Source organism: Eschrichtius robustus, chromosome 13 (genome assembly GCF_028021215.1).
Source record: "Eschrichtius robustus isolate mEscRob2 chromosome 13, mEscRob2.pri, whole genome shotgun sequence".
NCBI lineage: Eukaryota > Metazoa > Chordata > Mammalia > Artiodactyla > Eschrichtiidae > Eschrichtius > Eschrichtius robustus.
This window is the reverse complement of record NC_090836.1, coordinates 46,546,688-46,556,484: the sequence shown is the minus strand read 5'-3', so window position 1 is coordinate 46,556,484 and position 9,797 is coordinate 46,546,688.

Here is a 9,797-nt window from a genome sequence, read left to right as displayed (position 1 = left end):
CTTCCAGGTCACTTATCCGTTCTTCTGCCTCAGTTATTCTGCTATTGATTCCTTCTAGTGTAGTTTTCATTTCAGTTATTGTATTGGTCATCTCTGTTTGTTTGTTCTTTAATTCTTCTAGGTCTTTGTTAATCATTTCTTGCATCTTCTCAATCTTTGCCTCCATTCTTATTCCGAGGTCCTGGATCATCTTCACTATCATTATTCTGAATTCTTTTTCTGGAAGGTTGCCTATCTCCACTTCATTTAGTTGTTTTTCTGGGGTTTTTTCTTGTTCCTTCATCTGGTACATAGCCCTCTGCCTTTTCATCTTCTCTATCTTTCTGTAACTGTGGTTTTTGGTCCACAGGCTGCAGGATTGTAGTTTTTCTTGCTTCTGCTGTCTGCCCTCTGGTGGTTGAGGCTATCTAAGAGGCTTGATGGGAGGCTCTCGTCTTGATTTTTTTTAAACTTTTTTTTTTTAATTTTTATTTTTTATTTTTTAAAATTTATTTATTTATTTATGGCTGTGTTGGGTCTTCGTTTCTGTGCTAGGGCTTTCTCTAGTTGTGGCAAGAGGGGGCCACTCTTCATCGCGGTGCACGGGCCTCTCACTATCGCGGCCTCTCTTGTTGCGGAGCACAGGCTCCAGACGCGCAGGCTCAGTAATTGTGGCTCACGGGCCCAATTGCTCCGCAGCATGTGGGATCTTCCCAGACCAGGGCTCGAACCCATGTCCCCTGCATTGGCCGGCAGATTCTCAACCACTGCGCCACCAGGGAAGCCCACAAGACTAGTTTTATTCATATCTGAATTCCTGGTTCTTGGTACCTAATGCATAATGCAACACAATATATATGTTTGTTTGTTGAGTGACTCTAGTCACTAGGGTTCAGATTCAGAAGACCTGGGTTCAAATCTCAGTTCCACTTGCCATGGGCAAAACTTAGTTGATCTGAATGTTACTTTGCTCCACTATAAAGATAAGAATAATGATAAAACCTAGTCTGCAACATTGTTATGAGAATTAAATGAGATAAGGAATATGAAGGCTTTTTAAACTGTCCGTCCCATGATAAAGTTATTATTAATGAAGTTTTGAATCAGAGAACTGATGGTAAGATCATGGAATAACCAGGAGAGACCAGATATATGCCTCTCAAAAGACCTCAACAAGATGGTATTAATTTTCTTGGTGTGTTTACCATGGCCAGGATCTTGCAAATATCCCCACAGGGTCAGACATCTGGTTCTGTCAGCACAGAGAGGAGATCTTGGGGTCAGACTCATATTAGTCAAGCTCACAAGACTTGCATAAACCAGAATATATAAACTATAGTGTCAATTTACCAATTTACACATACTACACCTGCCATGAAAAACAGAATATTTGGGTCAGCACAACCAGCCCTCTACCTTCCCACAAACATTGCTCCTAATTTGGTTCACCAAATTATATTCAGAAGGTCTCTTGGTGAACATGCATGTTTCCCATGACTGCTGTAACAAATTACCACAAACATGGTGACTTAAAACAGTGAAAACTTATTCTCTCACAGTTCTGGATCCCAGAAGTTCAAAATCAGTGTCACTGGATCAAAATCAAGGTGCAGCAAACCAGCACTCCCCTCAGAGGCTGTAAGGGAGACTCTATTCCTGGCCTTTTCCAGCTTCTGGTGGTCTCCAGCATTCCTTAGTTTGTGACAGCATCCCTCCAATCTCTGCCTCTGTCTTCGCACTGTCTTCTCTTCTTTGTATGTGAAATCTCCCTTTCTCTCTGTTTTGTAAGGATACATTTGATTGCATTTAGTGCCCACTCAGATAATCCAAAATAATCTCCTCTTGTCGAAATCCTTAATTTAATCACGTCTGCAAAGTCCTCCCCCACTTTTTTTTTTGCCATATAAGGTAATAGGTTCCAGGGATTCAGAGATGGATGTCTTTTTCGGGAGGCACATTTTTCAGCCTACTGCAGGATGGAAATTGGGATTTGAAAAGTAAATTATACTACTAGAAAGACTGAAGGCATCAGACTACACTGTGGTGCATTTACTTTCACAGTAGGAATGGCCTTGTCAAATGGCCTGAATACTCAAGTCTATTGCCAAGATTCATTTTCTCAACACAATTCTTGGATGGCCATTGCCAGTGTCTGCTTCTGTGACTGCTATATTTTTTTTAATTTTTAAAAAATTTAAAAAAATTTTGGTTGCGTTGGGCCTTCGTTGTGGCGTGTGGGCTTTCTCTAGCTGTGGCGAGCGGGGGCTACTCTTTGTTGCGGTGCGCGGGCTTCTCATTTTGGTGGCTTCTCTTGTTGCAGAGCACGGGCTCTAGGCTCGCGGGCTTCAGTATTGCGGCACACGGGCTCAGTAGTTGTGGCTCATGGGCTGTAGAGCACAGGCTCAATAGTTGTGGTGCACGGGCTTAGTTGCTCTGCGGCATGTGGGATCTACCCAGGCCAGGGCTTGAACCCGTGTCCCCTGCATTGGCAGGCGGATTCTTAACCACTGCACCACCAGGGAAGCCCCTGTGACTGCTTTTTAATGCCTCCATGACTAACAAAAGTCCTTTTGATGGGCCTAGTTTTTCTTTCCTCTTTTTCCTTTCTTTCTTCCTTCCTTTCTTTTTTCCTTCTTCTTTTTCTTTCTTTCTTTCTTTTTTTTTTTTGTCTTGCCTGGGAACTATTCTATTTCTTTAATTGGTGGCCTTGCCTAGCTCTGTTATGATCCACTATCTGTCAATGTTTGTAGTTTAATTCTTTTTATTTTTTTGCTTCACTGCACAGCTTGCAGGATCTTAGTCCCCCGACCAGGGATTGAACCTGGGCCACGGCAGTGAAAGCCCGGAATTCTAACCACTAGGCCACCAGGGAACTCCCCTAATTCATTTCTCTTTAAATTGAAGTATAACTGAACTACAGCACTATGTTAGTTTCAGGTGCACAAAATAGTTATTCCATAGTTCTGTATGTTAGAAAATGATCACCACTATAGTGTAATTTTTGAAAATTAATTAATTAATTAATTAATCTATTTGGCTGCTCCAGGTCTTAGTTGCAGCATGTGGGATCTTTCAGTTGCAGCCTGTGGGATCTAGTTCCCTGACCAGGGATTGAACCCAGGCCCCCTGCATTCGGAGCGAGAAGTCTTAACCGCTGGACCTCCAGGGAAGTCCCACTAGCATGTTAAACTTTTCTTGTTTAAATTGCCATGTGGTTTCTCTTTCCTGGTCGGACCTGGACTGATACAATAACTCATCAGAACTATCAGGCAAGGACTTTAAAGCAGCTATTATAACAATTCTGAATGAAGTAAAGAAAAATATGCTCATAATAAGTGGAAAAATAGAAAATAGCAGAAGACTAGAAACTATAAAAAAGTACCAAATGAAAATTCTAGAACTGAAAAATACAGTATTTGAAATTTAAAAATCACTGAATGGACTTAATAGCAGTTTGGAGATAGGAAAAATTCAGTGAATTTGAAGATAGTTCAAGAGAAATGATCCAGTGTGAAGAATATAGAGAAAAAGAAAAGACTGAAAAATGTGAACAGAACTTCAGAAACGTATAATATCAGAAATCTAATATACATTTATTTAATTGGAGTCACAGGAGAGGAAAGAGAGAATGGGGTAGAAAACTCTGTGAAGAAATAATGGCTGAACACTTCCCAAATTTGGTGAAAGACATAAATTTTCAGATCAAAGAAGCTCAGCAACTGTTGGTAGGAATGTAAATTGGTCAGCCACTGTGGAAAACATTATGGAGATTCCTCAGAAAACTAAAAACAGGACTACCGTGCTACCCAGCAATTCCACGCTTGGGTATATATATATGAACCCCAATGTTCATAGCAGCACTATTTACCATAGCCAAGATGTGGAAGCAACCTAAGGGTCCTCAACAGACGAATGGATAAAGATGTGCATATATATGTATACACACACACACACACACACACACACACACACAATGGAATACTACTCAGCCATAAAAAGAAATGTTGCCATTTGTAACAACATAGATGGACTTGGAGGGTATTATGCTAAGTGAAATAAATCAGACCAAGAAAGACAAATATATCACTTACATGTGGAATCTAAAAAAATAAAACTAGTGAATATAGCAAAAAAGAAACAGACTCACAGATATAGAGAACTAACTAGTGTTTACAAGTGGGGAGAGGAAAGAAGGGAGGGGCAAGATATGGATAGGGGATTAAGAGGTACATATTACTTTGTATAAAATAAATAAGTGGGACTTCCCTGGTGGTCCAGTAGGTAAGACTCTGTGCTCCCAATGCAGGGGGCCCGGGTTTGATACCTGGTTGGGGAACTAGATCCTGCATGCATGCCGCAACTAAGAGTTCGCATGCTGCAACTAAAAGATCTCGCATGCCGCAACTAAGAGCTGGTGCAGCCAAAATAAACAAATAAATATTTTAAAAAATAAATAGGACGTCCCTGGTGGCGCAGTGGTTGAGAACCCACCTGCCAATGCAGGGGACACGGGCTCGAGCCCTGGTCTGGGAAGATCCCACATGCCGCAGAGCAACTAAGCCATTGCGCCACAACTACTGAGCTTACGTTCTAGAGCCAGCGAGCCACAATTACTGAGCCCATGTGCCACAACTACTGAAGCCCGTGTGTCTAGAGCCCGTGCTCTGCAAAAAGAGAAGCCACCACGATGAGAAGCCCGCACACTGCAGCAAAGAGTAGCCCCCGCTCGTCCCATCTAGAGAAAGCCCGCGAGCAGCAAGAAGACCAAATGCAGCCAAAAAAAAAAAAAAAAAAAAGCAGCTCAGCAAACCACATTTAAGCACATCACAGTCAAACTGTTGAAAACCAAAAATTAGAGGCAATCTTGAAAGCAGTTTGAGAAAAATGACACGTTACCATATAGAGGACCAATGATTTTTTTTTCTTTTTTCTTTTTTTTTTTTTCTTTTTGGCTGCGTTGAGTCTTTGCTGCTGCGCGTGGGGTTTCTCCAGATGCGGCGAGCGGGGCCTACTCTTTGTTACGGTGCACGTGTTTCTCATTGCGGTGGCTTCTCTTGCTGCAGAGCACAGGCTCTAGGTGCATGGGCTTCAGTTGTTGTGCCTTGCGGGCTCTTGAGCACAGGCTCAGTAGTTGTGGCACACGGCCTAGTTGCTCTGCGGCAGGTGGGATCTTCCCGGACCAGGGCTTGAACCTGTGTCCGCTGCATTGGCAGGCGGATTCTTAACCACTGCACCACCAGGGAAGTCCAGGACCAATGATTTGAATTACCATGGGTTTCTCATCAGAAACTATGGAGATCAGCAGTTTAAAGTACTCAAAGGAAAAAAAAAAAAACCTATTGACGTAGAATTCTATATTTAGTTTTACATGGCATAAACATGGTTACTGGAAGTCACCCATTTGACCCTGTGGAAGGGGGACAGAGAAAGGGTAATCATTGTGAGATGGACAAATACCCTGAGGAAGTAACCACCACAGTTATGTACATACACCTCTACCCTCTACATATTTATTTTCATGATCTATCTGGGAATTTTGGCAGAAAAGTTTTTTTTTCCCAGGGTTTATGATATACTTTTAATTTTTTTTTTTTGGCTGCATTGGGTCTTTGTTGCTGCTCGTGGGCTTTCTCTAGTTGCGACGAGCGGGGGCTACTCTTCGCTGCAGTGCGCAGGCTTCTCATTGCCATGGCTTTTCTTGTTGTGGAGCACAGGCTCTAGGCACGCGGGCTTCAGTAGTTGTGGCACGTGGGCTCAGTAGTTGTTGCTCGCAGGCTCTAGAGCACAGGCTCAGTAGTTGTGGCGCATGGGCTTAGTTGCTCCTCGGCATGTGGGATCTTCCTGGACCAGGGCTCGAACCCATGTCCCCTGCATTGGCAGGCGGATTCTTAGCCACTGCACCACCAGGGAAACCCCTATTTTTAAAATTTTTATTGGGGTATAGTTGATTTACAATGTTGTGTTAGTTTCAGGTATACAACAAAGTGAATCTGTTATACATACATATATCCACTCTTTTTAAGATTCTTTTCCCATATAGGCCATTACAGAGTATTGAGTAGAGTTCCCTGTGCTATACAGTAGATCCTTATTAGTTATTTATTTTATATATAGTAGTGTGTATGTGTCAATTGGCAGTAAAGTTTAAAAAGCTCTGACAGAGTCAATAAGTAAAGCAATGAATGACAGCTGAATACTCATTCCTTATATTTGTCTAGTCAGAAAAGCAACTTTCAATTTGCCTTCAGTACATGACCTTAATCTAAGCTGGGTTTGGTTTCATGTGCTTCTTCAGCTCCCCAACCTGATTGCCCTTTTCTCTTGCTTCTCTTTTACACTCTTTTTGCCACTGGCCACCACCATTGGCCTAATAGCAGAGGGATTACATCTTGCCAACCAGTTCTTTCTGATCTTATTGATCACCATGGCTACTCTGGTCAGTAGCCAGCTTTACTTTGTGGCCAGCGATCAACTGGATATTTTTCCACCTGTTCCAGCTTTTGGGTTTCAAAGATCTCTCTGATTTTTTCCTCCCAGTGTGCTTCCATCCCATCAAACTCTGTCTTCCTTTTTGAAAGTAGGCAGATATTTTTGTATCATCCCAATTTTTTATAACATGGAAGCATCACTCCTGTGATAACACACACGTGCACACACACACACACACTCACTAAGGGGTCTTATAAAACTGGGCAACAGGCAAGCACACATTCGTAGGAATAGTTTCTGGATTAAAAATAAAATCTGAGAATACAGTCTTCCTTAGGATCAATGGTCTTCTTTCTCAGCTATCTTTTCCTATTTCCCTTTTCAGAAAATTCCTTCACAGCTGAGGAGCAGTGCTCCCTATGCCAAAGCAGCTCCAACTCAGACTGGAATATGGTGTCTCTGTCACTGTAAAGTCCTTGAGCTCTTTCGTCCTCACTCTGTGCAGGATATACTTGTACTGTGTCAATGCTTCCCCCATTGTCCAACTAATGAGTCCACTACAAAGCAAAAACAAAACTACACTGGTGAACACCCACTATTTTTCTGAAGTAAGTTAGGGGCAAAACAGGGGATGCAGAAGAGAACTGTCTCCCTACATACCCCCTCCACCCAGGTCAAGGGCAGCCTTCTCACCCCAACGGCCGTCTCCTCCGCAGTTGCTGCCCTGACAGAAAACAGAGAAACTTGTGTCTTTCCCAAGGTCTCTGTCCCACATCTAGTTACTAACCTCTTCAAAAGGGGAAGTCAGTGCTGAACTCCTTCCCTGGCTAACCTCCTATCAAACACTTTTGCCAACACCAAAGGGAGACAAATGTGGATTTTCCAGGCCCATGACAGTCCCCAAACATTAAGGCAGACCTGGGGTCACAGAGTGAGGACAGAAGGCCAAATTTCTCCCCAGCATCCCACTTCGCTTGGGAAAATCAATAAAGATCAGTTTGGGTTTTGTTAAGGAAAAGGCTGCCGTTCCCAGAAGGAGCAAAAATTCTTTGTGTTACCATCATTTCCTTATCATCCCAGATGCCGAAAGAACACTTACACTCATTCCTCTACTCCCCTCCTTATTCCAGATGCTAGAATTTATCCTCTCATGCAGCCCTTCGGCACTGTGCTGGGTAATGGGACCACCAGCAGAAGCCTCCAGCATCTCCAGGGGAGTCCTGTGGGAAAGCACCTTTGTGTGTGGATCGCAGAAGGGGAGCAGACCTTGGTCTCCCCAACACTTGACAGGAACCGAAGAGCTGAGGGATTTGGGTCTGATGTCCTCTCAACCGAGCCAGTTTAGGCTACTGCCTGTGGGGTTGTGTGTTCAAGGAACAGCGGGTGGGAGGGAATGCCAGAAAGTGTTTGTAATGGGGGTTGAGGAAGTTTGGGGTATCCTGGGAACAGAATATGCTGGCCCAGGCTTGAGCCATCCCCAAGCCCCTCCCACTTCCCGGTTAGTAACCAGATCCAGCTGTGCACAATCCTGGCCATCGCTTCCCATCTGGCTTCTAGGAACTCATAACTAATTAAAGGAGTGTGTGTGTTGTTGGGGGAGGGGTCCTCTTAAAAACAGAGGTTTCCAAGATAACGGCTTGGCGAGAACTCAACCCCATCCAGCCAGGCAAACTGCCCTCTCTCCTGACCCCCTCAGGGCTCTCAGGGGAAAACAGGCCAGAGGCTGACACTATACTTCTCCCACATTTCTCTAGATCAAGAGCAGTATCTAGGCCAGCCCTAACTTGGTTACACCCTACGTTTTTCTCACCTCCAGTTTCCAGTTTCAGACCCCAGACTTGCCCTTTATATACTAGAATGTCCAGCCCTCCAGGTCACCCCATTAGGGTGAGGATGCTGTCAGAGGGGGGTGGGTGCGGATTTGGAGATTGGCTTCTCCTGGGCTTAGAGACCTCTGCCAACCTTTGCCCTTCACCCACAGCCCCATAGCTCCTGAACATAAGAAAATACTCTCAGAATCTTACCTACTTCCTGCTGCTACAGTTTAAAATATTTTAATTAAAAATATTTCTATACAAACTCTTGTACCACAATCTGTGGGCAGAGAGGGAAAGCAGTTTGCAGGATGGGAGCAAGCCAGCCAAAGAACCCAGGAGCTCTTTCTCTCAGACTCAAGTTCTCTTTTTGGGGCAGGCAGACCGCATGTCCTAACCCTTCGCACACATTCCCACATGTCCCCCAGTGAGAGATGACAAATTCAGAGGGAAAAAGAGCTGGGCCAGCTTGGCGCAGGGGGTGGGGACTGGCGGAAGTGGAGGTCATTATGCCGTTATGGGAACAGTTAGTCATGCAGTCTTGCACACATGCCCAGCTTGCAGTTCCTGGCTCTAAGGGGTTTGTTTGGGGGCCTGTGGAAACTCTTGGGAGACTGCGAAGATCATAGCTTGGGCCTGAGGCTCTGCTACTTCTTCCTAGCTGTGTGACCCAAAGTAACCTGTTAGAGACTCAGTCTCCTTTTCCATAGAAGGTGATAATACCAGCCCACAGGGTTGTTGTTGAGATTTAAATGAGATAAACTATTTGGCAACTTTTACTGTTTCACTCTGTTCTTTCCCTGGCTCCTTAGTGTCTAGAATGTGGCTCCGAGGCCAGAGTGAGTGCCCACCACCCTTTACCTTTTACAATAACCATTATCTCTCTCACTAACGTACTAACATACACTCCTAAGCATTCTTCCCCCACCCCCACTTTTTGTTGTTGTTGTTGCTATATGAGGTGCCCAAGGGGAGGGAGTAATCTTCTATCGCATTCATCTTACTTTACTCCTTTCCCTTTCCCCACACCCCTCTCGGCTCCTGTCCCTCCCCCACTATGCTCATTACTTCCTTTCACTTTCTCTCCCATCCCACTCACAGTCTCCATCCAGGGGCTGAGGCTGGGCTGGCAGAGCTGGAGCTGAACTCAGAGCCACTGACAGTTCCAAGTAAATGCATCAAAATGTTACTAGTGGTTCTCTTCTGGGTAGGATTTACTGGTGGTTTTCATTCTCTTCCTTGCTTATTTTGGTATTTTCCAAATTTACTAATGAGCAATGGATAACTTATTCAGAAAAAAAAGAAATAGAAGGCTTCCCTGGTGGCGCAGTGGATAAGAATCTGCCTGCCAGTGCAGGGGACACAGGTTCGATCCCTGGTCCAGGAAGATCCCACATGCCGCAGAGCAACTAAGCCCGTGCGCCACATCTACTGACCCTGCGCGCCTAGAGCCTGTGCTCCGCAACAAGAGAAGCCACCGCAGTGAGAAGCCCGTGCACCACAACGAAGAGTACTCGTTGTACTCTTCTCGCCACAACTAGAGAAAGCCCGCGTGCAGCCACGAGGACCCAACAC